This window comes from Microtus oregoni, unplaced genomic scaffold (assembly GCF_018167655.1).
Source record: "Microtus oregoni isolate MIOR12 unplaced genomic scaffold, Mior012 000037F_ref0000500, whole genome shotgun sequence".
NCBI lineage: Eukaryota > Metazoa > Chordata > Mammalia > Rodentia > Cricetidae > Microtus > Microtus oregoni.
This window is the reverse complement of record NW_024543096.1, coordinates 14,398,363-14,423,604: the sequence shown is the minus strand read 5'-3', so window position 1 is coordinate 14,423,604 and position 25,242 is coordinate 14,398,363. Positions and strand designations below refer to the sequence as shown.

The 25,242-nt window shown below is 45.9% G+C and overlaps 1 protein-coding gene across 2 annotated transcripts in view; it reads right to left on the bottom strand.

The window, feature by feature from the left end:
• Tanc1 (tetratricopeptide repeat, ankyrin repeat and coiled-coil containing 1) overlaps nt 1-25,242 on the bottom strand; it is a 220,734-nt gene that overhangs the window by 177,246 nt on the left and 18,246 nt on the right. For both annotated transcript variants that reach the window (XM_041631414.1, XM_041631416.1), the window contains exon 2: nt 10,538-10,646. The gene's annotated coding sequence lies outside the window, so the exon portion shown is untranslated. The remainder of the gene's footprint in view (nt 1-10,537; nt 10,647-25,242) is intronic.

Here is a 25,242-nt window from a genome sequence, read left to right as displayed (position 1 = left end):
AGAGTGGGAATTAGGATACAAGTACAGACAGCAAGGAAGCAATGTGGACACTTAGAAACCAGAGGCTTGGAATGGATCCTTCTCTTTGGTTGTTTGGTTTTCAAGACAGGGTTTCTCTGTATAACCGCCTTGCTGTCCTGGAATTAGCTCTGTAGACCAGGCTGGCCTCAAACTCACAGAAATCCTCCTTCCTCTGGGATTAAAGGTTGGATCCTTCCTTTCCTGCAGCCCTCAGGGAGAAACAGCCCTGCCCACACCTTGATCTTGGAGTTCAGCCTCCCACAACTAAGACAGTAACTTTCTATTGTGAGGACACACAGTTTGTGCACTTAGCTGTAGCTGCAGGCTTGTGGGCTCTGGGTTTTAGCTGCAGCTGGCAAGAGTATCTGACCGCATTAATACGGAGCCCAGGCAGCCCAGTCCTCAGTGCCTCCCTATCACAGGAAGGTTAAGAGAGTGTCCACAAGGGATCCCAGATCCATCAACACACTCAGGGTGGTTGTAGGCACAGGTTCAGTCACGGTGGAACCACAGGAGGCATCTCAAACTCTCTGCCCTTTGCTGCAAAGATCTTACCACCTCAGCAGCATGGGCAACAAACAGGGCTTGGCAATTCAACACACTGCTACAAACCATGACAAATTCTGGGTTAAAACAAAAGTACGAAATACTGTGCTTATCAGTCAACAACAACAACAACTAAGCTCACTTTTAGGACAGGATTTTCCCAGATCAACGGCAAGTTTGTGGAGTCCAGACCCATTGGGATGGGTCATCCTGTCTCTCCCTCTCAGGAGACCCATTTTACTGCATGAGAATGATGTAATGCCTTTGTGTTCACCAAACAACAAAGTATGCCTTCAATACATCAGCCTGTTTCCTCTCCCTAAATACATAATTGATTTTCATCATTTTTATGCTCCAGTTACCACCCCAAAGCAGACTGGGACAAGTTCATGTTTCAACTGCGTCTTCCTTTAAAGATCAGAACAAATAATACATCATTTCCAGTTTTTCTTTGCTCATGACCTTCTGTTACTCACTCACATAACCCTCATGCGTGGACTGTGGCTACAGCATGCATGTAACCTGGCTACAGAGGAACCATCAACAATAGAAGAATTGATTTTTTATTTAAACACCGTCAGAGTAAAATAGCCACTGACATTCCTCAAGAAACAGAATTAGGACCAATGTCAAATAAAAATTAAAAGTTTAAACTTGCCTTCAAAAAAAAAAACTAGAGCTATATATTTGGGTCATTTTATTTTTAACCACAGTCTCCTAAATGACCTGAATATCCCAACATCCATTCTAAATGACAAGTTTTGTAATCCTTATGAATAATTTAGTCGGGCAAACTTGCTTTACTTGCTGTCGAATAAAAATGTTGCTTCAAAAATTGACAAACCAGTTGTCCATAATATATTTCAGTCTGGATATTTTCCAGTCAAACTAGGGAAAAAAAAAAAAAGAAGGACGGAGGTACTTGAAAACTGGGTCCGACATGGTGGAGACATCAACAACCATGACATCGGGAAATACCAAGGTAAGTTAAAGTCCTCAAAGCATGTGTCTGCATGCAGGTACAGAGAGACATTGTTAGCAGCACAACCACATACGATGACTTTCTCCCCGTGTTTGAGATCAAATCTAGGGCCTCACACATGCTAGACAAGCATGACACTAACAGCTGCATCCTCAGTGCCGGGACTTTCCAAAAATACTAAGATACATCAGAATATCTACTTTGACTTATACTAAATAGAAACCAAAGCAGCATCAGCCTTGACAGTAGCTATAAGGTGAAGGTTTTATGTTGTTTTAATCCATCGTCGCTTTTACCAAAGCTTGTGTCTCTGGTATAAGATAACAGTTAACCAGAATGCTGTTGGCTTTGGGAAACAGAAGAGGATTTGTTACTGGGAACTGAGTGAGTCTGGTTCCTGTTTCTTTCATAGAGAGAGCGCCCCACTAGCTCACCATCTGGGTCTCTTTCTGGGGCCCCCACTTCGAGAAGCCGCAGTAACTTACTAATTCATGAAGCGTGGGAACAAGCAGTGAGAGGTAGGAGGAAGCCTGTCCCTCCCTGGCTGCCAAGCTCTCTCCTAAAGCACACACTGGATGTCCTGGTACAGCTTGTGGTTATGGGAGAAGGGCCTCCACAGGGAGGTATACTGATGGTCCAACATGGCCAGTGAGCAGCCAGGCAAATCTGCCTATAGTGGAATTCACCTGGCTGGGGAAGCCCACTGCTGGTATACACAGACCTTACACGTGTCCTCCAAATGTTGCATTGGAAACCCAATCCCAAAATCCTTATGCTAATGAATGCCATTTGGAGGAGGAGCTTCTGGAAACCAAATCAGGATTAGGTGAGGTTATCATGGTAGAGATTTTATGACCGCATTTGAGAGATCTTCATAAAAAGAAGAGAGACCCAAACTGGCAGGCCTGCATGAGATACTCTTTGCTACGTTTTTTTTTTTTAAAAAAAAGATGTTTTAAATTTTTATTCTGATTTACATGTATGTATGTACGTACATGAGCCTGCTTGTTTTTATGTGCACCACATGTGTGCACGGCCTGCAGAGGCCAGAAGAGAGCATTAGAACTCCTGGAAGTGAGCTCTAGGTTGTTATGAGCTGCCTACTGTGGGTGCTGGGAACCAAACCCAGGTTCTCTGCAAGAGCAGGAAGGGCTCTCAACCACGTGCCACACCCCAGCCCCAGCTGTCACTGTGTTCTATTGCTGCAAAGGGCCCCTGGCCTGATGCCAGGTAGATGCTTAAAGCCACGCTCCTGACTGAACCATGAGCCAAATGAACTTAACTGTCCAGTCTTGAGTATTTTGTTATTGTAAGAGAACCAACCAATGCAACACAATTAAAATAATAATAATAATAATAATAATAATAATAATAATAATAATAATTAAACTAAAAGGCACAGTCTTCATCATCATATTTCTAGCCATTTAAAAAATTTAAAAGTACAATGTGAATTCCGTATGCTTCCCCCTCCCCCACCCTTTATCTCAGAACTGGTTCTGAATTTCAAGAGGGAAAACTAGAGAGGCATTTATTAGTCCTATATCACTCACTCACTCACTCACACACAAACACACACACACACCAAAACGAGTATAAAATAGAATTCAAGATCTTGAAATCTTCAGAAATTTGACTTTAGTCTGGGAATGTATCTCAGCTATAGGATGCTTGCTCAGCATGAGAAGGACTCAGGTTTCACCACCAACACCGCAAGCATAAATAAAAATAAATGGCTTTACATTTATTTTACTTCTAAGCTATCTGTGAGAAAGCAGGAAAAAACTAAACAGAATAATTTAGTCCCTGAAACACTGACTTTTAAATCAATACTGACAAGGAACCACTGGTACCCTCATTATGACCTTACAAACGCGTCTCAATATGTCCCATTCAGTCACTTACTAGTGAACTTGTCTGTACTTGTAAAATGGGAACAGGGTTATCCCTACCTCACTGGTATCACAGAGAGCCAGGGGCACACATACACCAGCTGGAACACACAGCCATTCAGAACCAGCAGGGGGTTGGGAGATTAACCCAGTAAGCCTTTCTTCCATTGGGGGTGAAAGAACCGAGATCTAGTATGAACAGGCGACCTGCCAGACATGGCTCACAGATCTTTTCTGAAGCCCTTCATTACTACAAGCACACAAATTTTAATGCCGTCCCCTTCCTTGAAATAAGATTTGGCAGATTATAATCTGTAAATTGAAGTTCTTCTTTCCTGTGCAGACAATGGCGCGGTCCGGCCCCTGCTGGGCTCTCAGGGCCTCCCCCTTCAAAGGATGAGGCTGCAAGCTGGCACTGCCCCACTGGGAAATCAACTTAAACTGTCTCAACCTCTCAACCTTTCAGTCAGGTCTCCTCACTCAAGGACACCCAGCAATCCCAAGCCCTAGTTTTATCAGTTTCTACCTCGGTCACCTCTATGATTTCTCAACTACATGGTCTCACCCATCTAAGCCACCAACACACCAAATACTTAATTAAAGCTGGCTAGCTTTCTTATTCAGAATTAAGGATAGGAACAGGAAGAGCCTCTGGATGCTGTAGGCATCATTTAAGATTTCTCCAGGAAGTTTCCAAAGGGATGGAAGGTGTCTATTTACAAATACCTCTGGTTATCTGTACCCCCCCCCCCCATTTCCTCAAGATGCTCTTTTCTCAATTGCTGTGAAATACTGCTTAACTATTTTATTTGCAGATAGTTTATACACCCCACAGCTACCGAAACGCTGTCAGATTCCACCTCTTTTTCAGATCTGATTTCTCTGTTCTAAATATTTTCAAATGAAGGTAGAGCTTCAGGCAATCTGTCATTTATCATCCCTGCCTGCTTTTATCCCTTTAAGAACACTCGGGATTCCCAATCTGCCTGAAATCACCAACCTTATTGCAACTTACACCCAGTCCCTAACAGCACACTACAGGTAATCAGCAGACGTGAATCAGGCCACACGCTGACCACACACATGGTGGTCTGAGGTGGGTTCAAGTGTTTGAATGCTTGGTCCCCAGGTGGTGGCACTGTTTGGATAAACTTAGGAGGTGTGGCCTTTCTGGCCAAAAAATGCATTCCTGGGGGTGCAGGCTTTGAGGGTTTTGGTTTTTGTTTTGGTTTAGTTTGGTCTGGTTTCTGGTTTTTTGTCTGTCTGTCTGTCTGTCTGTTTGTTTGGAGACAGGGTTTCACTGGGTAACAGTCCTGGCATTAAGCTCCATTCTCAGTGTGTTTTTTCTGCTTCCTGATTGCAGTTCAAGATGTGAGTCCTCAGCTTCCTAGTCCGCCACCATGTGTTTGCTTTGTCCTGGTGGACTCTAAATGACTGGAACTGGAAGCCCAAATAAGCCCTTCCTTCTATAAGTTGTCTTGGTCATTGTATTTTATCACCATGGTAGAAAAGGAACTAAGGAACACAATCTCAAAAATGTTTGCTTGGGAATACGAGGACTAGCTGACCAGCAAATATTCCACAAGAATTAAGAAAGCACCCCTGCAGCCTACCTCCCCAGATCACAGCTCTGTCCACTCCAAACTCACCAGACCTGAGTCCAGTTAATTCCATCTTATCTCCACTTCCCGATGGTTGGCTTGGTTTCCTTACCACTCCCTTCAAACCTCTTCTTTTCAAAGACTTGACAGACCTCCCATAACTTCTGCATGCCTTGTGTATGAACTACAGTCTGCGGTCCAGTCTCCAGCATTACCAGCTCTCAGAAAGGGATCTGACAACTCTAACAGGATTGCATTAATCCTTGGGAGTTTGGTTCATGATACCTCAGCAACGTTCTTAGACAGATGGTGAGGGAGTTGTACCCCCAGCTTTCTGGTTTACTCTCTACCCAGCCTACTCTCAATCTGCTTGACAGTGTAGCTCTCTGTCAACTTCTCATCCACACCACTCCAGAAACTGGCAAACCCTCCCTCAAGAAGTACTGTGTGCTTCCTCTGCTGGACCACTGTCATTCTCAACCAGATGTCTCCAGAGAGAGAGAGAGAGGGTATGAGGTGATCTCCAGGGGAACCTAAAGGAAACAGTGTAACTTCTAATTGGGTTGACTTGCCTCATATCTTTTGTTTCTATCTATCATTCTACTTATATATATTATCTTAAATACAAACCGCTTATCACTAAGAAAATTACCATATGGCTATAACGCATACCTATATAAATGCTACAGATATGAGAAAGGATTTTACTGATGTTGAGAATGTTTCAAGACTACCAGCCTAGCCAGTCACCATGGAAATACCAAGTGACACAGCTATGCGGAAAGCTGATGCAGGAGAAATTACTTGAACCCAGGAGTTGGAGGTTACCATGGACAAACAAAATAGCAAGATCTTGCCTCTTTAAAACTAAAATAAAGCTGGGCAGTGATGGAACGCCTTGAATCCCAGCACTCAGGAGGCTGAGGCGGGAGGATCTCTGAGTTTGAGGCTTGGACTATAGAGCGAGTTCCACAACAGTCAGGGCTACACAGAGAAACACTGTCTTGAAAAGAAAAAACAACAACAATAATAATAAATAAAGTAAAATAAAACATGCTACAGGACAAACAGTAACACTTTGTCCCTAAATTTACTTGGTGACTATCTCAGCTACTTTTCTGTTGCTCAGATAAAACACCATGACCAACAGCAACTTACAGAAGAAAGTTTACTCTGGCTTACGGTTTCAGAGGAATAAGGAGAGGCACGGCAGCAAGCCGCAGGCACGGCAACCAGAGCAGGAAGTGAAGAGATGGCATCTATAACCCCAGACATGAGGTAAAAAGAGGGGGAAATGGAGTGAGGACCACCCCCAGTGACATCCCCTTACAGGAAAGCTACACTACCTCCCCAAACAGGGCCATCTACCAGGGACCAAGTGTTCCAATTCCTGCACCTATGATGGACATTTCTTATTCAAATTACCATAGTACTCTATAGAAAATTCCAAATAAACCAATGTATTACAGGTGGGGGTCATAAGATGTTTTGTATGCATACAGTTTAGATAGTAAAGTAACATTCTTATTCCCAAAATCATATTTCACCCCTGGCTTTCCTACTATATAGTTAAAATTACTTTTATTCAGGTCTGCTCTTAGAGACATCTACACACACACACACACGGGGGATGGCTAGAGAAAAGGCTCAGCAGTGAGGAGCAGTTATTGCTCTTACACAGGACCCAGGTTCTGTTCTCAGCACCCACAGAGGCTAACAACCATCTGTTAACCCTAGGTCTAGGGGATCCAAAGCCCCTCTGACCTCCAATGGTTGCTGCATTATATATATATATACATATATATATACATATATATACACATATATATGTATATATGTATATATATACATATACAGCAACCATATATATACATACATATATATATATATATATATATACACATACACACACATACACTCAGGGAAACACACAGGCCACAGGCATACACAAATATTTTAGATACATATAATATATATGCATATATATTAAAATAACCAGTGAAACAGCTCTTAAAAATAAGTGAAATCAAGGACAAATTGTCAAAGTCCTAATGTAGTACTTATAAAATATACGACTTGTTCTAAGTTGTTTCTCATTTAATGCTTTTGACACTTAAAATACAGAAAGCTGCATTCATTTATTCTATAAAAGATTGGAACTTTTAGTACCTGAGAAAAACTAAACTTTAGAGATTTACTTATTTTACAGGTATGTGCGCTCTCCTGTGTGTAGCATGTGCATGCAGGTAAACCTGGGACGCTGGAGAGACAGCATTTCCCCTCTAGAACTGTGACAAGCAGTTATGAACTGCCTGACATAGGGACTGGAACCCAAATGCACATTTGATGTGGGAGTGTCATATATCAATCTGTTGATTTCATTGGTTAAGCAATAAAGAAACTGCTTGGCCCTGATAGGTTAAAACATAGGTGGGAGGAGTAAACAGAACAGAACACTGGGAGGAAGAGGAAGTGAACTCAGAGACGACATGCTCCCCTCTCCTGGGCAGATGCACGCGATGAAGCAAGCCGCCAGGTCAGACATGCTGAATCTTTCCCGGTAAGACCGGTGCTACACAAGTTTATTAGAGATGGGTTGATCGGGATATCAGAATTAGCCAGTAAGGGCTAGAGCTAATGGGCCAAGCAGTGTTTAAATGAATACAATTTGTGTGTTGTTATTTCGGGGCATAAGCTAGCCAGGCGGCCGGGGTGCTGGGGACGCAGCCCCGGCGCTCCTATTACTACACACATTCTCTCTGCAAGACCAGCAAGTGTTCTTAACCACTGAGATGTCTCTCCAACCCCAGAAAAAAAAAACTTCTATCAAACTTTTAGACGTTATAAACCTCAGAACTCTTCTATACTCAACACTGATCATTTTAGAATCTTTTCCTTTCTTAAATTTATTTTTATTATTTTTTTTGATTATGTGTGTATGTGGTGTGAGGAGGGTATTTGCACATGAGTGCAGGACCCTGCAGAGTCCAGAAAACAGTGTCAGATCCCCAGTGGCTAGAACTACAGGCAGGTGTCTAAGTCACATGTAGACACGGGGAACCTAAGACAGGTCTTTAAGGTCAGCAGGGGCTCTGAACCTCAGAGCCATTTCTCCAGCCCCCAACTGTGTTTAGTGAAGAGGTTCTAAAGTAAGTCATTATCTACCGGTACTTTGTTTATCAATTCTCAAGGCATCCAGTTACTAACCCTGTGGCTTTGAACAGGTCAGGCAATGGAACTTCCTTGAGCCATGTAATTCATCTATATTAAATTCATTCTTCGTGCCAGGAGTGTTCCTGGCCGAGAGATACAGGGGTGAAAACAAACAACAAAAAAAAAAACTTATTGCAAAAGCTCATTCAGTAATTCTAAGAAGGCACAGAAGATTAAGTTATTATAACATTAGTCTCCCCACACACACACACACACCCCCAGGGGCTGGAATCAAACCCAGAGCCTCACCCCATGCAAGGTAAGTATTTTACCACCGAGTTATAATCCTAGTCCCCAAATTAGTCATAATTATTTTACGGAAGAACTACTTGAGCAACTGTTACTTTAGTCCTATTTTAAAGGCACGTTTCCCCTGGCCTCTAAATGTGCCTTCGCTGGCGAAAAGGAAGAGCATTTCTGCTGAAAGCAGGATCCAGGTGAGCCCAGATACCCTCTGCCTCTCCTTGCAAAAAGCTCCGCGGATTCTGCCAGCCGCTGGGGGTAAACCATCACAGTCGGAAACAAGGCTGGTAAATGACTTCTTGATGGACAGCATCCCACAGAGCTCTGTCTGGATCCTCAAAGCCCTTTCCAGTGATGCTGATGAAGGTCTGTTTACACCTGACTGTACTGTGGAGACTGACAGCTGCAAAATTCAGCCGCAGTGCAACTTAATCCCTCACGATGCCACCGCCGCCGCCGCTCATTTCCAGGCTGCCCTTGCCATGCACCAGCCTTTTATTTATTCTAAATGATTACATAATCACAGACCTCGTTTGCTACGGACACCATCCTTTTGCAGGAAAGCGCTTCCCAGACAGCCCACCTCTCAGCACAGAATTTAAAAGCCACCAACCAGGAGGATAAATGACTCCTGCTGGGTCCAAAGAAAACACGTGAAGGAAAATGATAACAGCGACTCTGGGGGAGAATTTCCCTCATAAACACCTCACCCAATCCAAGGGCCTGAGACATCCTTGCACCTATATCACGGGGATCCCAAACAGCTTGAGCCGCCACTGAAAACTGGACATGCCTTAGGCATTTTAGGTTACAGTCCCACAAATGTAACCTTAAGGAGCTGGTCCCATCCAATTCCTAATACATTCACTTCATACTATTCTGCCAAAAACAAAGAGTGGGCAGAGGGCTCAGTTTGTCAGCTGTCTGCAAAATGAGGTTGGCCATGATCTGACCTCCCATGTGGACTTTGTTAGTGGCTTCCTTCCCCTCCTTGTATCCAAGCATCTCCATGCAGTACCAGATTCCTGACTGGAGACTCAGTGGGTCCAGCAGCTGCCCCCAGAGAAAGGGACAGGAAGGAGACACACCCGGGAGGAGCATGAGAAAAGTGGGGCGGGCTAAGCTGCTTTTTAGCACTGCCCTCGGATCCATCCCATCCAACTACGGGTCCCAGCCTGGGAAGAAGCTGCTAGCAAGTGGGTATCTGTAGGTAGCACAGATGGCCACACACACTCATGACAATCTGGAGTCCCCTCCCGTACCCTCTGACAGTTCTAGCACTGCTATACCCAGCCCCAGTATTGGAGGCCAGGCTCTCCCATCACACCGTGATCCGTGTGGTCTCATGACTAGGCCTCCTCCCACCTTCCTCCTCTCATCAAGCATTCTTCTTACTTCTATTAACAACTCCCACTCCTCACACAGTTTCCAGAACCTTCTTTCTGCTTTCCAGGCCCCTGAGTAGAGGCAGGAGGAGCGGACAGCAAGCACCGGCTTCCCCACTTTCTAAAAGTGCAACCCTGGGCAAGATGTCTGATCCGTTTAAACTTGGGACCCTACTCTGTGCAGCAGAGCTGACCTCATCCCTCCAAATAGGGACAAAATGACAACAGTGCACAAAGCAAAACCCCAAGCATTCATTCACATACCCGCTAAGCGCCCACTTTGCAAAGGAGAAAGTTTTGTAGCTGGCGGCGGCTATTGTTTTCTCCCTCCGCTATCTTACTCGTTAGGATCTAAGACGGTGGTAAGAACAGAAACATTTTCCTGTGTGCAAGGCTACAGTTAGTTCGGAGGCACGAACGCACACTCACGTGGCTCTTAGTCACCATGGCCTTCCCCCTGCCGATTAGAACTCTGTTCTCTGCACGTGAACTCGCCTGCTCAGCTAAGGAAACACCGGCTCAAACACAGTTCTGGACAAAAGGAACTACTCCAGCCCGTTTCCCCTCTCTGTCGCTTGTGAAAACTGCTCCTCCCTTGGTGCCCCCCTTGCATGGCCCTACCACCCTCTACCCCAATTCTCAGCAGACACCCACCTACTTCCGGAAACTTCTCGTTCACGGAGGGAATGTAGTACGGTGGTCCTTAGGTCACAGTTCTCTCTCCCGTCCTTTTCCTGTACGTTTGTGCCCGACAGTCACTCTCCTAAGGGGAAAAGAGCACAGGGGACGATCTGGATTAGGACCCCAACTCCATTTTTTGACTCACCATGTGACCTGGAGCAATTTCTTCCCCTCTCTGGGACCTCAATGCTACCTCTATAGACGAGGATAAGTCATTCATGGTGCTGGTGTCCTTAGAGTTGTGCCCAGCACATGCAGTGACAGCAACTGTCATTCATCACACCCACCTCCGGTCCCCAACCTAGGCTTCACCAGGAACACTTCATTGTGGCCCGTGTTACGCCATGCTTGTACAGTTCCAGTCCTTGCAGCCAGCACAGAATCCATCTCCCAAGATCCTGGCCCTTTGGTGGAACTTGAGTGTGTCCTGTCCTTCACACTCAGCCTCTCAGAGTTGATCACTAACCATCCACCTCTGCCTTAGCCATCACTCTGATTCTGTGATCTCTTCGCTGGGCACAAGGTGGGCCTCAGCTTCTCCACTACATTCCAAGTCAAAACGACCTCTCTGAGGTCCTGCTGTAGCTCAGAGTGCCAGAGCCCTGGAATTCTCAGACTCAGAAAGGTCCTCAAGACTAAAAAAAGGCCCCTTCAGCGGCCCCTCGACAACTGCTCCACACTTTGATCATTCCCTCCCACGCCACCCAGCAACCAAGCAGGCAGGCTTGATATGCTATCCTCCACCTCCCTAGCACTCTGTTCCTCACCAGGACTCAGCCACAGGCACCTGCCCCAGCCCTCCACTCTGCTTCCAGACCAACCTCTCCTGGGTCCCCTTTTCTGGGTCTCACCCACTGCACACTCTGTCCTATCCCCACACAGACAAGTGCACCAGCCACTTACAACCCATGCCTGCCTGGGCTCCCTCTGGGCCCACTCAGCTCCCTGTGGGTGTCTCCCTCTGCCAAAGCCCCAACCCTCACCTAGACACTCCCTTGGGAGACCATACAAAAACTACCTCCTCTAAGAAGCCTGGCCTGACTCCTGCATCAAACCATCTGTACTCCTCCGAGAACACTTCACTATTCCTCCTGATGGTGTCTCTCTACCAGGGCACTCCTGGAACAGTGTGCCAATAACCATCAGATATATAAACCAAGGAGTGCTGCAGACCCTGCTTTCTGCTCCGATATGCTTTATTGACATGTTTCATTAAAAATTCAATTAAGACTCACAAGTCCACCACTTTACATACGATGTTGTATATTGTCTTTCTCTAAATTCATTAGGAAACATCCCCTGCCCTTGCCTTCCCAGAACAAACATATTCCTTTGATTGGGGTGGAGCGTGGGGGGGCGGGGGGAGAAGACCAGAAACAAAAGCATTACTTCCTCCTCAACAAAAACTGAAAATAGCAAAACAGCTTATAAAGAGTGCCCAGCTGACACTGGCTTAGGTAGGGTAGGAGGCAGTTCTGCGAGCCTGAGAGGACACAGGGCAGGGTGGACGCCAGCAATCTTCCCATGCTCTACAAGAAAGCTGAGCAAAATAATAAATCTCAGGGCTGTTTATAATCAAAGGGAGGAAAAGGAAGCAGTTATCTACAGTGGAAATTTCCTTCATTTTTCTAGTTCTACTTCTGGTATGGTTACCACACCAATTTCTCAATAGTAAGTTACGACAATTTCATTTATAGGAGATGATTTCCAAAGGGCCCAGAGAGCTGCAGATGGTACCTCGGGGGCCCATCTGTTTAAGGATGAAAGCTCAGCACACGCCATTACATCACTCTGACCTTCCTCAGTAACTTCCTATCTGACAGAATCGAGATGTCTGCGCGGTCAACAAGATATTTGTGTTTGTCTCCAGCCTCGGGCTTTGGCTCCTGATTAGTTTTTAAATCATTGTGCATCCAAACTGAATAGGGCTACTGTTCGCAGCTGGAAGGCCATCCGCTGGGCACAGCCCCAGCTCTGTAGGCTTTGGGAGTGACTGCGGTCCTTTCTGCATAACTGCAACTCATCCTCCTACCCTTCCAGAGCTAAAGCTGCTCTCCTTGGCACCCTCTTTCCTCAGGCGACCCCTGGAAAGGGAAAAAGGATGTTGGGAGGTTTTAGGCTCTCCCCAGATAAATGTTCTAGCTCCACACATCCCAAACTCAGGGGTATGTTACTGCCCCAGCCCGGACTCTCACCCCACACAATGCCTCCAGCTGCTCTGACACCAGGATAACTATTATCTCCCGGACACTCACAGATACCAGAGCATCCCAGTACCCACAGGCACACGTACATGACAGGCAAACACACTCAGGTAATCACACCGGTCATCACTCTAGGACACAACCACAACACCTGCATCCCCTGTAACTTTTCCTCTTCCCCCACACTCTACAGTGTGCAACCGCAGACGGGTGTCAACTATGAAGGGTCCGGTACCTGCTAGACAACCACCTTGGGAGGCTAGGGGAGGTGAAGGGGATTAGTCAGATTGGGGTGGGGACAGCATGGGGGTTCAATGAGATAGAATACATTGCATCGCATACATGGAACTGTCATAATGAAACCCATTACTGTGTACAATTAATGTGCTAATAAAAACATTTAAAAGATGAACTTATATGAGGAGAGGCATATGCACTGATGTTTGCAGCCTTAAAGTACTTTCTAAAGTAAGATGGATTAATGGGCAGGTATATAACGAGTCAAGAGAATAAAATCACAGATGTAGAGTGTAGGGAATGGGGAATCATTGTCTATTCATTTCATGCTTCCCTCATTTGAATGTCCTCATAACAAAACATCATCTGGGTGACTCCAGCATCCCACTAACATCCCTCTGCTCTAGGCTCTTGGTCCAGGGTCCCACTTTGTAGCTACTTGTCCTCTGTCTCCCTGACTTCCTCTGGTATCTTATAGTTTTCCTTATTTCCCTGTTTGTTTGTTTTTTCCACATCCTAAATGGTGTTGAGGAGTCCTGGTCAACTGTTTTGTTATTGTTGTTGGGGCATTTATTTATTTATTTATTTATTTGGTTTCTCAAGACAGGGTTTCTCTGCGTAGCTTTGGAGCCCATCCTAGAACTCATTCTCTAGACCAGGCTGGCCTCGAACTCACAGAAAACCTCCCGCCTCTGCTTTCCAAGTGCTGGGATTAAAGGCATGGACCACCACCACCTGGCCTCTGGTCAAGTATTTTATATAATGTTTCTCAGTAGGTTTTGTCTGTCTTTTTTTTTTTTAATCACAAAAGTTATTTAGGAAAAAAAAAGTTTCATGTAAAAATATAGACGACCCAATGCTATACCAGAGTCAACAATGCCCTTTGGGGAGGGATGTGGATTCCTCTGTTGAAGAGCCACTGTTTATAGACTCTTTCCAAGGCCTTTAATGTGATGCTGTTTCCTTGTGTGAGCACCACGCCAGTGTTGTTCTGTCGCCCACTGGCTGCCGTCTCCACACATGCATCCATCACGAGATGCACAGAGGGATCATCGGTCTGCAGCATCCCTCGTACATGTCGCCACCACTTAATTTCAATGTTAACTTCTTGTCCATGATTTCTCCAGCTCAGGAGGGTGGGCCTAGCTCATGGCAACTCCTCAGCAGGTGGCAAAGACGCAAGCCTGTCTTTTTTTTTTTTTAATGGCTATATTGGGCTGTGGATTTGGGGAGACATCAGGCTAAGGTCCCACAACCATTGTATGCCCACACTGTCACAGGATGGCTAACCACCAGGTTAGCTTTGACTGCTCGGCTAAGAGACAGCTGCTGTAAGCTCACTTCTCCCTTCCCATATTCTACCCCTGAGAAGAGTCACCAACTCAACCTCAGTGTACCCTCAGTGAGCTGCAGGGAGTGCGGACTTCAGCCTTAGGCTCCTAAAGAAAAGTCTACAAAACTATTTGAAATTCTTCTATAAGAAAGATGTTTCCTGCCTTAGCATAAATTTCATGCCATGTGAATACACATATTATGCTCTGGATTTATTATGCAGAAGCACACTATTTATTCTGTTGCTAAAGTTAGCTCTGGATACTAAGAGCTCCTTGAGGTTGGCTCCTTCCTCCCTTCGACATGCCCACATCCTTTGTTTTGTGAGCACTTCCTTAGTTTCATGCTCCAGGTCTATAATTACACATCCAAGGAGTCCGGGTCACTGGAGAACGGTACCCGTAGGGTGTGCTTGATGCTATCATATATCATGGCTGCTAGGCCTTCATCATTCCTGTGTGAGTACCAGCCCAATGATCAGTATTGAGCTAAACCCAAGTCCATACCTAGGTCTCCAACTCTCATCCCACCAGGCAATGAACATCCCAGCCTGCTTCCTTGCTTACTGTAACATCCCATAATCCATGCATGTGTAACCGAACCCCAGAATGGCTAATCCATACCCCACATAACTTCACCAACTATAGTACAATGTGCTTTCCTTTAGATTTATACTCAAAACACCATTCTTCAAAGTGAACTAGGTCCCTATGCCTGGTGTCCCAATCTTCAGGGTCACAGCCAGACTCTCCCATCATAGTCTGCTCATCAACACACACAGCCCACCTTCACAGAGAGCTACTGTCGAGGGTCTGAGCTGAACACACTGACATTCTCTCGTGCCTAACCTAACTAAAGTGCTTATGTACAGCCCATGAAACACTCCTGGGGGCACACATGTTGAGCTTTACACCCTCAATGCTATGACTCTTAGACCTGGGCGGATCACCCGGCACCTAGCTCAGTTCGGGAACGCAGAGACTGCGCAGATATTAAAAAGATGAACAAGATATAAAGAAATAGTCATTTTATGTTCATTTAGAGCAGTTTAATGGTTGGAAGATATCCAATAAAATTTGAAGGGCAGTTTTCATCACTATGTTACCTAAAATTCAGGAATAATAGTTATAAATTAAAGGCTATTCCTAACAGACTAAAAAGCAAATTACACACAACTGTTGGGAACCATTTGAATATATATTGGTATGTGATAAAAATATACCACACTTGTGTATTAAAAAAAATACATAGCCAAATAACAAAAAAAGAATGGCATACCACTTAGCATATGTCTATGGAAAGAAAAACATTGGACACATACTGAGCTATTTTTATGCTCCTTATTTTCCCTCTCTTTAAATTAAAATTAAGGAGCCTGTTTGCTATGTGGAAAATCATACAGGAGATTCTTCTAAGATATGGAGTATTGATCTCTACAAAGAGTAAAACCAGCTCAGTGTTGCACACCTTTAATCCCAGCACCCAGGAGGCAGAGGCAGGTGGATCTCTGTGAGTTTTGACACCAGCCTGGTTTACACAGCAAGTTCCATGCCAGTCTGGCTACATAAAAAGACCCTGCCTCAAAAAAAAAAAAAAAAAAAAGGGAGGGGGGGGACAAGTAGAATCAGCAGCTGTGCCCTGAACTCCAGTCTCCAGAGCAAAGCTACACAGAGGCATGGGACAAAGAGCAAAGGTCCAAGGGGCATACCCTCAGGTCCGCTGTCACCAGGAGGAACAGGGCAGGGGTGCAATATTGCTTCCTAGAGAAAGCAAGGGCAGAACTGGGGGCTATCTGGAGAGTATCCAAAGACAAGCGAAGTTTAAAGGACAGGAAAGATCGAGATGAAGGCAGGGAAGGGAAGTATTCCTGGGCGTAGAAGATGTCTCATTATCCACTCCATGAGAACCCAAGAGGTTCCTGGGCGGGAACATCAACAATGGGTCCTTCACCTGTCTCCTGGCCATGCCCTGGGAGGAAAAAGATTACCTGTGGATATCTGCCCCCCAGCGGAGCTAATTAATAAAGCTCAAGTGGCTGATACTGGGATTAAAATTTTTTACACCGGAATTTACACCCCACCTCTACAAAACGTGCTTTGTGCCAGAAACTGCCGCGGTACACAGGAACCTTCCATTCTGCCGAAGGCTTAAGGGGAGCCAAGCCTAACACTTTCAATCGCTTTCAGTGCACAGCACTGAGCCCAGTAGACAGCTACCTCTAGTCCCAGATCACATGAGGCTGGACAGAAATACAGGCCAACCTCATACAGACATGCTGTGCTACCAACACAGGGAAACTATGGAGTTGTGAGGGCTTGGGAAGAAGTTGTATGTGCCAAACACTTACGCTGAGTGAGACGAGGCAGTGCGTGTTACACGTGACATCTCTTTCTCCTCACAACCAGCAAAGAAAGGCCCAGTCAGCACACACCCACTCACGGCTCAATGGCAGAGTCTTTACCTAGAATGCACAAAGCCTTGAGTGCAATGCCCCCCAGCACCCAGATGACAGCTCACAACTGCCAGGAACTCTAGTTCCAAGGGATAAGACACCCTCTTCTGTCTCCCAAGGGTTCTCAAATGCTCTTAGTACATGTATAACAACCCTGCAGGCACATACACAGGTAGAAATAAATAAAGCTTAAAAAGAAAGCAGATCTATTCCTTCCTCCAGAAGTATTCTTTTTTTTCCCCAAAAATAACTTATACACAACACCAAGATCTCAAGGTTAAAATCTGAAGCATAGCTAAGCACGGCGGTACATACCTGTAATCCCAGCACTCCAGAGGTAGAAACAGGAGGATCAGGAGTTACACGGAAGAGTTCAAGAATGGATGTATCCTATCTCAAAAAAAAATATCAAGAAATAGCCAAAAATAATATTCTCCATTCCCAAAGCACTAAAGACAAGGGTAGGGGGAGCGCAAGCTCCAGGCCAGACTGAACTATACAAGACCCTGTATCAAAGAAAAAAAATCTCAACTTGAAGCAGACACTGAGCTCTTGCTTCCTCTCCGGGGAGGATTAACCAAGTCTGTACTCCAAACACCACTCCCTTCCCTTGCCTTCCTGTCCACCTCTACCATACCCTACTAAAGACTCTGCTCCTCACCTAATTGCAGAAATAATTAAAATAACTTTCCTGATCTACAAACCATAAAATAAAAAAAGGTTAGGCCAGCTTCTGCCAGTTTATAATTGCTGATGTTCTGAGACAGAATCTCTCTGGCTAAAATTAGATCTGTGTAGTACAGGCTCTGCCTGTGCCAATGGGAAGGTTTCTGACATTAAAATGACTTCATCTTTTACACATTCGTTACATGACAGAGAAGGATATTGCTGTGGGGCTCAGAAGGTGCCTCCCCAAAACACAGCATCAGAAGACTACCATAAGACACCTCTTCACATGTCCCAAGCTGTCCTTCAGAAAGGGAGTGGACAAAAGAGGACAGGTCCGTTAGTAAGAAAGCTGCTCCCCACAGCTATCTTTACACCAGAGGCTTTCCCTGTGTTAGAAGGTAGTCTCCATCCACCCTGAGGCAGCTTCCGCCACCCATTAGAAGCCTCCATGCCAACTATGCTACATGAGCATCAATGACCTCACTCCTCTCTTGCTGTGAGACACTCTTACGCTCATACACATAACGTGACTGTCCCCTACTAACTTGTTCCTGTGTTAGCTTGATGTGTAGCCCAGCCCAAGAATCTAGGTGGGTGAAGAGATGACAAGTTCCCTTCCCTGAATTTTCAGGCACTCAAAGATACCGCAACACCATCTGTCACAGCCGAGTCCTATCCACACTCAGGACAACAAGACGATCCTAAAAAGGGCATTGAAAATTAATATTAAAATTAAATAAGCAATTTTCTGGTGAAACTTGGGAAGGAAAAATGTTGGTTGGTTGAAACAGAGTCTCACTCTGTAGCCCAGACTAGCCTCAAATTCAGAAAACCACCTGCCTTGGCCTCCTGGGTACTGGGACTAAAGGTGTGCACCACTATTCCTGGCTAGGTTCATTCCTTTTTAAGACTGAGGGAAAAAAATGTTTTGTGCTTATTAAAATAAAATATAGAATTATGGAATGTATAAGTGATGATGAACAGTACAAAATGCTTTTTTAAAAGAAAAACTATTCAACCATACCAACCAAATGTCATCCGGATTCTTTCTCTGTCTCTACCTGCGTGTGTGCGGGCGTGCTCAAATGGGCACTATCTTGGCACAGTGTAAATGTGTAACAGATACACAATGCAAGACCTAGTAAGATGACTCAACAGGTGAAGTCACCTACTGCTAAGCCTGACAACCGGTTTGATCCCCAAGACCCACATGGTAGAAGGAGAGGCTCTGATACAGGCCAGGTCACCCTTTGGCCTCCACACACCTGCTGTGGCGCTCACACGCATGCACTCACCCGCACAAAAAAATAAATACAATTTAAAAAAGATATGTAATGCATACTTTTAAAAAAATAAATGTGATGCTGTCATTTAATAACCCCCCTCCTCCAATGGATACTTCCAAAGAGCCCCAACAGATACAAAACAACCTCAGCACCAAAGTCTACCCATTTTGTTTCCCCTAACACACATACACATACACACACACACACACACAGTCCCCTATTATAAATTAGTCACAGTAAATGATTAACAACCATAACTAACAATAAAACAATTACAACACTACAATAAAAGTTTGTAAATGTGTCTGCCCCTCTTGAACAAATCAAGGTAAATATCAGGCATTTTGATGGTGCACTTCTGAACCACAGAAAGTAGAATGGCGGATGGGAGGGACGCCCACATGGATCAAGCTGGGAGCTGCGGCTTTTTACCTCAACAGTACACAGAAGACACCTGCCCTGTCAGCCATTGGGCTTCCTCTCTGTCACTCAGGACAAATGACCAACTGTGGTGCCTATTTAACAAACATGCTGGCCACCAGGCTCACACAGTACCTGCGGCGGCTCCTCTCACTCAGCCCTCTCTCCCGCCCCAACCCTAAACCTCTCCAGCCCAAGGCCTTGGCTTCCCTTTCCCCCAGCTTCTTATTCCTATAAAAATCGGCCATTTTGGTGGTGCATTCTCTTGGTTCTTTTTGTCCTCTTGGTTCCCTCCCTCCCTCCCTCTCCCTGCTCCCTTCGCCCTGTGGGTCTTAAGTCTTCCTCTCTTCTCCACGCTCACTCTGCCCCAAACTCCACCTACTCTCATGGCCCAGTTTTGTCTGGACCCTTCCCCTCACGACTACAATAAAAACCTTCCCCTCAACCATCCCTAGGTGAGGTTATGTCCCTGTTCTCATTCTCTCCCCCTGGACAGAGCCGCCTTCTTGTTCTAGCTTGCTTTTCGGTCAGGGTGATAAAATGCTTACCAAAAGCAACTTGAGGGGGAAAGGGTTTTACTTCACTTCCACTTCCAGCACATAGTCCATTGTTGAGGGATGCTGGGCAGGGAGCTCGAGGCAGGAACTAGAGCAGGGATGGTGGAGGAACGAAGCTTACTCACAAGCCTTCGAGCTCATCTTCAGCTACCCTTCTTAGAGAGCTCGGCCCTTCTGCCCAGGGAGAGCTAGGTGCTCCTACATCAGCCAGCAATCAAGAAAACGTCCCACAAACCGATCTGATACAAACAATTCTACTAGTAAAATATTTTAGTTACCATGACGGTCAAGCATTGCAACCATATGGGTGACATGTTTCTCCTCCAACTCTGCTCTGGAAATGAACATTTCCCCCAACTTTTTGGTGCTAAATCATGCAGTAACCATCTACGTGATTCAACTGTGTGCACTCGTACAATTATGTCATTCCAGAACCAGGATTTCCGTTTCAACAATTTGCATGAATATGTATCGACAGACTGCCTGCAGAACTGTCCCCACTGGTCCTCCCAACACTGGAAGACAGCTCTCATGTTCCCAGGACCCCTACTAACATGGGGATTCTTTTTAATCAACGATTTCTTTTCATTAGTATTCAGTGAGCACCATTCAGATGCCAGGTCCCACCTCTCCAGTTCCAGGACTGGCTCGAACAAGGACATTCGCTATAGGCTCAAGTAACTGAACACTTGGTCCCTACTGGGAGATGCTATTTGGGGAGGCTTGGGAAGAATGGCCTTATTGGAAGTATGTCACTGGAGGGGGACTCTGAGAGTCTAAAGCCCTTTGCAGTTGTTCCCTCTGCCCTGAGCTAGCAGCTCACAGACGCAGGCTCGCAGAATCCTGCTCCTGCCACCATGCCTCCTCTCTGCCATCACCAACCCTTACTCTCTGCAATCACAAGCAAAAATATCATCGTTCTTCCTTAGGTTGCATTGGTCAAGGCTGTGGCACCTGACCACAGCAACAGAAAAGTGACTACCATGGTCCTTAGCATCCAAACTTACAAAAGTCCTGTGCAAACAGGTGCCCCAAATACATTACCCCTGTGCAACCTGTCACACCACTCTGGGACAGTAAGGCTCAAGGTCACACAACACAGCTGGTCAACCTCACTGCTGGAGCGTGAGCCCAGTTCAGCAGCAGCAGAACACAAGACAGCTCTTATGCATCTCAAAATGATCCTCCATGCTGAATCATGCTGAACCACAGTAAAACCTCTGGTTTCGAGGACAATGGAGGCTGCTGGGCTAGAGGTCAGCAGAATGCTTGAGTCCAACATCTTGCAGGTAACTGTTTTTCCGAATCTCCTCTTGGCTGAAACGGCCCAAAATATCCACCATTCCCACCTTACAGTGTCTATAAAGCCTAAAACGAGCATTTATTCTTTCAAGAGTGCCTGCTGAGATCTTTCTCTGTGCCCTGATTCTGAAGGCAAAGAGGCCATGCCAGCCCCAAGCACCTAGAGAGAGAGAACAACACAGCCAAAACCAACTGGGATACAATAGAAGCGGGGGGGGGGGGGGGGAGTAGGGTGCAAGTGAGGACCCAGACACTGAAAACACCTGGAAAAATCCATGAAGCCCTGTGAGACAAAAACCCCTAAGTCACGCAAGCTGGCCGCAACTGTGTTCCTAAAGACACACGGTGGCTAGAAGGGAAGGCAGTCATGGCCGCTGCCTTAAACACATAATGGTATTCTTTTCTCCCCTTTCCCAAACTTCACGGAGCATCATTTAACATTTATAATTCTTAAAATATTTTAATTGCTGCGAGCACAGATGGAGGCGTGATTAGTTCTGACTGAAATAATGTATGTGAAAGGTAGGAACTCTAAACCCATGAATGGTATTATTGTCAGAGCATGAAGTAACCTAGAATTATGCATAATAGCATCACAGACTGCAGCGCGGGTTATTTTTGTGTTCTGCTCTTGGTTTCCGGCTCACCTGATAATGTACACCATTAATCATTTCTTTACAGTATTTTCTCTAAACGTCTAAAAAACAAAAATAATACAGCTGTATAGTACAAAGGGCCCTGTAAAGGCAAGGCTTTCTCCTGCCCAGACTCTTGACTTTTGGGTTGTCTTATTAAATAGTAAACTTCTACGTTTACGTTTTAACCAGAAGTTTACACGTGGGTATTATTAACATTTCATCGTGGTACTGCATCCGAACCCCTAAGCTGTTTCTCATCTCTAGTCCTGACTTCTTTTTTTCCACTGTGCTTCTAAAGCCTATGGCCAACATCCAGCGTCTCATGAACTCCACCTAGACCCCCACGGGTACCTTAGTGTTAAATGCCCCAAACTCACGCTCCCAGCAGTCTATCCTACGCCTGCATCCTTCTCTCACACTGTGGCGCTCCCCTTCACCATTATTTATACTGAAACCTTGAACAGTACTCTAAACGGCTCCTGCTTCCTCCCCCTGTATACCTATCAATCAAGCCGATTTCACTCCCCAGGCCCCACTCCTAGCCAAGACCAAGTTACTATCTTAATTATACCAAGAGTCTCACTGGCTTCCAGACCTCCCTTCTGGGCTTCCTAAATCTTTGCCCCTTCCTACCTTCAATCTACACGAACACAAATTTAAACAAGTCCCATCCCTTAAGCCCTTCAGAGAGTACATCACCTACAGAGCCATGTTTCAGTTCTTCGGCAAGGTCCATGAGGCCCACCAGTTAACATCACACACCATGCTCTCAGGGCTCCTGCCCCAAGACTGCCTTCCTCCAACAACCTACCCACCCCTCTCAAACTGAGTAGAGCTCTCAATAGTCCCGCCCATTGCTCACGCTGCTGTTTTACGACAACCCACCTGGAAGGGCTAATCTTAATTCAACACACCTGGAAAGAATGACCCTTCATTTAGGACTTGCTTTCATCAGATTGGCCTGCGAAAGCACGTCTTCAGGGTTTTTTTTTTTTTTGGTTGCTGATTGACGTAGAAGGGTCAAGCTATCATTAGGGTACCACTGCTAGGCAGGTAAGTTAAGTTGATAGGTCACCAGACAGAACTGAGTAAGAGTTTGCCATTGATTTGAGAGCAGGGCAGCCTATTAGTGAAGTAGACAACTGGGCAGTTGTAGCCTGTGATTGGGGGGGGGGGGGGGAAGTAGTGCCCTGGGCCACCCAAAGGTGTACATAAACCTGGACAAAGAAAGCAAAATGGTGATGTCTGGCAACTATGACCTGCACTTTGAGCCAGCACCATCACCAGTTTGGCTCATCCCTGTCCTCTGACACCCACGGAGACTCTCCCACACTAGGTGTGTTAACGTGAGGCTGCGGCTCTGAGTGAAAAGGTGTCCTCTATTATGAATAAAAGATGCTGCCACCATTAAAAGATGTTTTTAACAGCAGCTGAACGTGAGTCTGCGGACAGACCAGAAGCACCCTTCCTCTGGGGCTTCAGCATCAAGCTCCTGCCTTGGGCTCCTGCTCTGGCTTTCCTCCATGGTGGCTGTAACCTGTAAAACGAAATAAACCCTTCCTTCCTCAAGCTGCTTCTGGTCATGCTATGTACCACAGGAGCGGGGAAGCAGACTCAGCTCTTAGTCCAGCCAAAGATGGCTTCAGTACAAACTTGTCTTGGTAAGTTTCAAACAATCTGCCAAGCCCTGGTTAGAGGAGCGGCCCTGTGCTCTGCTCCAACTCGGCCTGGGTCTTGGCACTTAACCTCCAATGTGCGTGTGTGCTGCCTCGCCCACAGGTGTTAGGTTCTTCCAAGCAAGAGACCATGTCTTCAGCCGTGCGGCACTTCCCACTACCTACTATGTGCCAAAACCTATTCCAGGTGTCCCGGATGAATAGTTCCCATCAGGACAGTGATGGCCTATTATGGATGAAGACTGAGGCTCCAATACTAAGAGACATCTGCGAGGGCATTAAGCGATGCTAAACTCGAGTCCAAGTCTATGTAACGCCACAATCATCACTCCTTACATTTTATCGCTCCCTTGTGTATTTGGGAGCTTGAAATGTAAAGTCCTGAAAATACGGATGAGTTCACATTATAGGAAATCTAAGTATAAGCCCCCCCAAATGTCAGTCTGAAGCCATCTAGAAACGACAGTGGAAACAGAAAGCATATTGTGAACAAATTTGGTAACCAGCCCCCACCCCTGCTTTTAGCATATCCAGACAAGGGCTGTGGAGAGGGCAGTTCAAAACCCAAAGGGCACGCCATCTTCAGCAGCTGCAGTTAGCTCAGCTTAACCCACCAGTCAGCTCTCCCCGTGAACAGGCCTTCATTTCCAACTCCTCCTCCCCACACCCCAACTCCACAGCATCTGTAGGCCCATAGCACTCACTGTGAAGGACCTCAGAACCAGAACCCGTAAGGATTTAAAAGTGGACCCCTTTGGAGCAGACACGGCAATCCCTGCAAACACCTATTGGAGAGTACACGGCAGAAATGGGCAGAGCAAGAACGGAAAGTTGGTGCCACGAGGGGCGGGGGTAGGGTCAGGGTTCATGGTCACCTACAAAACAGGCACCGTGGGTGAGAATGCTAAGGTCCTGGGAGGGCCAAATTAAACGTTTTAAGAATAAGCACTTGGAGCCGAGTGGTGGTGGCGCACGTCTTTAATCCCAGCACTTGGGGGGCAGAGATGGGCAGATCTCTGAGTTCAAGGCCAGCCTGGTCTATAGAGTGAGCTCCAGGACAAGGCTCCAAAGCTACCAAAAAATAAAATTAAAAAAAAAAAAGCTACAACTGTCTTGAAATACAACAACAACAAAAATGAATAAACACTTGGCCCCATGTAGATTTTCAACTAGTATCTTCTAACTGAATGAGCAACCACACAAAGCTTCTACCTGTCCTCTACCAGTTAGAATGGGAACTAAGGAGCTGGGAGCTGAGAAGCCTTGTCATCGAGACAGAAAGTTAGAAGGCTCATCTCCCTCCCCAGCACGAGAAAAATGTACAAGAAACTGGTCTGACCTGCAAGAGTTAATGGAAAACTTGCTGCCTAGGAGGACCAAAGAAGCAACCATCACTGTGGGCAGCCAGGTTCCAGCGAAAGACAAAAACAAAACATACAGACCTACTATCAACTTCAAGCAAGCAGAGCTGCACCCAAATCAGAGACTTCTTCCCGCATGTGGAGGAGGCACAGAAGGTAGCAGCACACAGTCAGCCCATACTCACCACCGGCAGAACAAGCAGGCTCTCAGAGTAAGGGAGACAGATACCCAGCTAGCCTCCGCTGCCTCCCCCACCACACTCCATTCCCAAAACAAACTTCAGAAGCAGTCACACCCCAGATCCCCAGAGAGCAAGCTCCAGGAAGCTGTGCAATCTGCTCAGGTCACTGGGACCAAGGCACTGGGTTGGGACCTTACACAGTCGCCTGGCTTCAAAGCCTCAGTCTGGCAGAGTCACACATGACAAGCAGGGCAGGGACTGGATGTCCCTAGTTATAAAGCCAATGTATAATAAGAGATGGCTTGACTTTAAAACTCAGATTTCAAAGAGTTGAGTGTTTGTTACTCTGGGGGAAGAAGAGA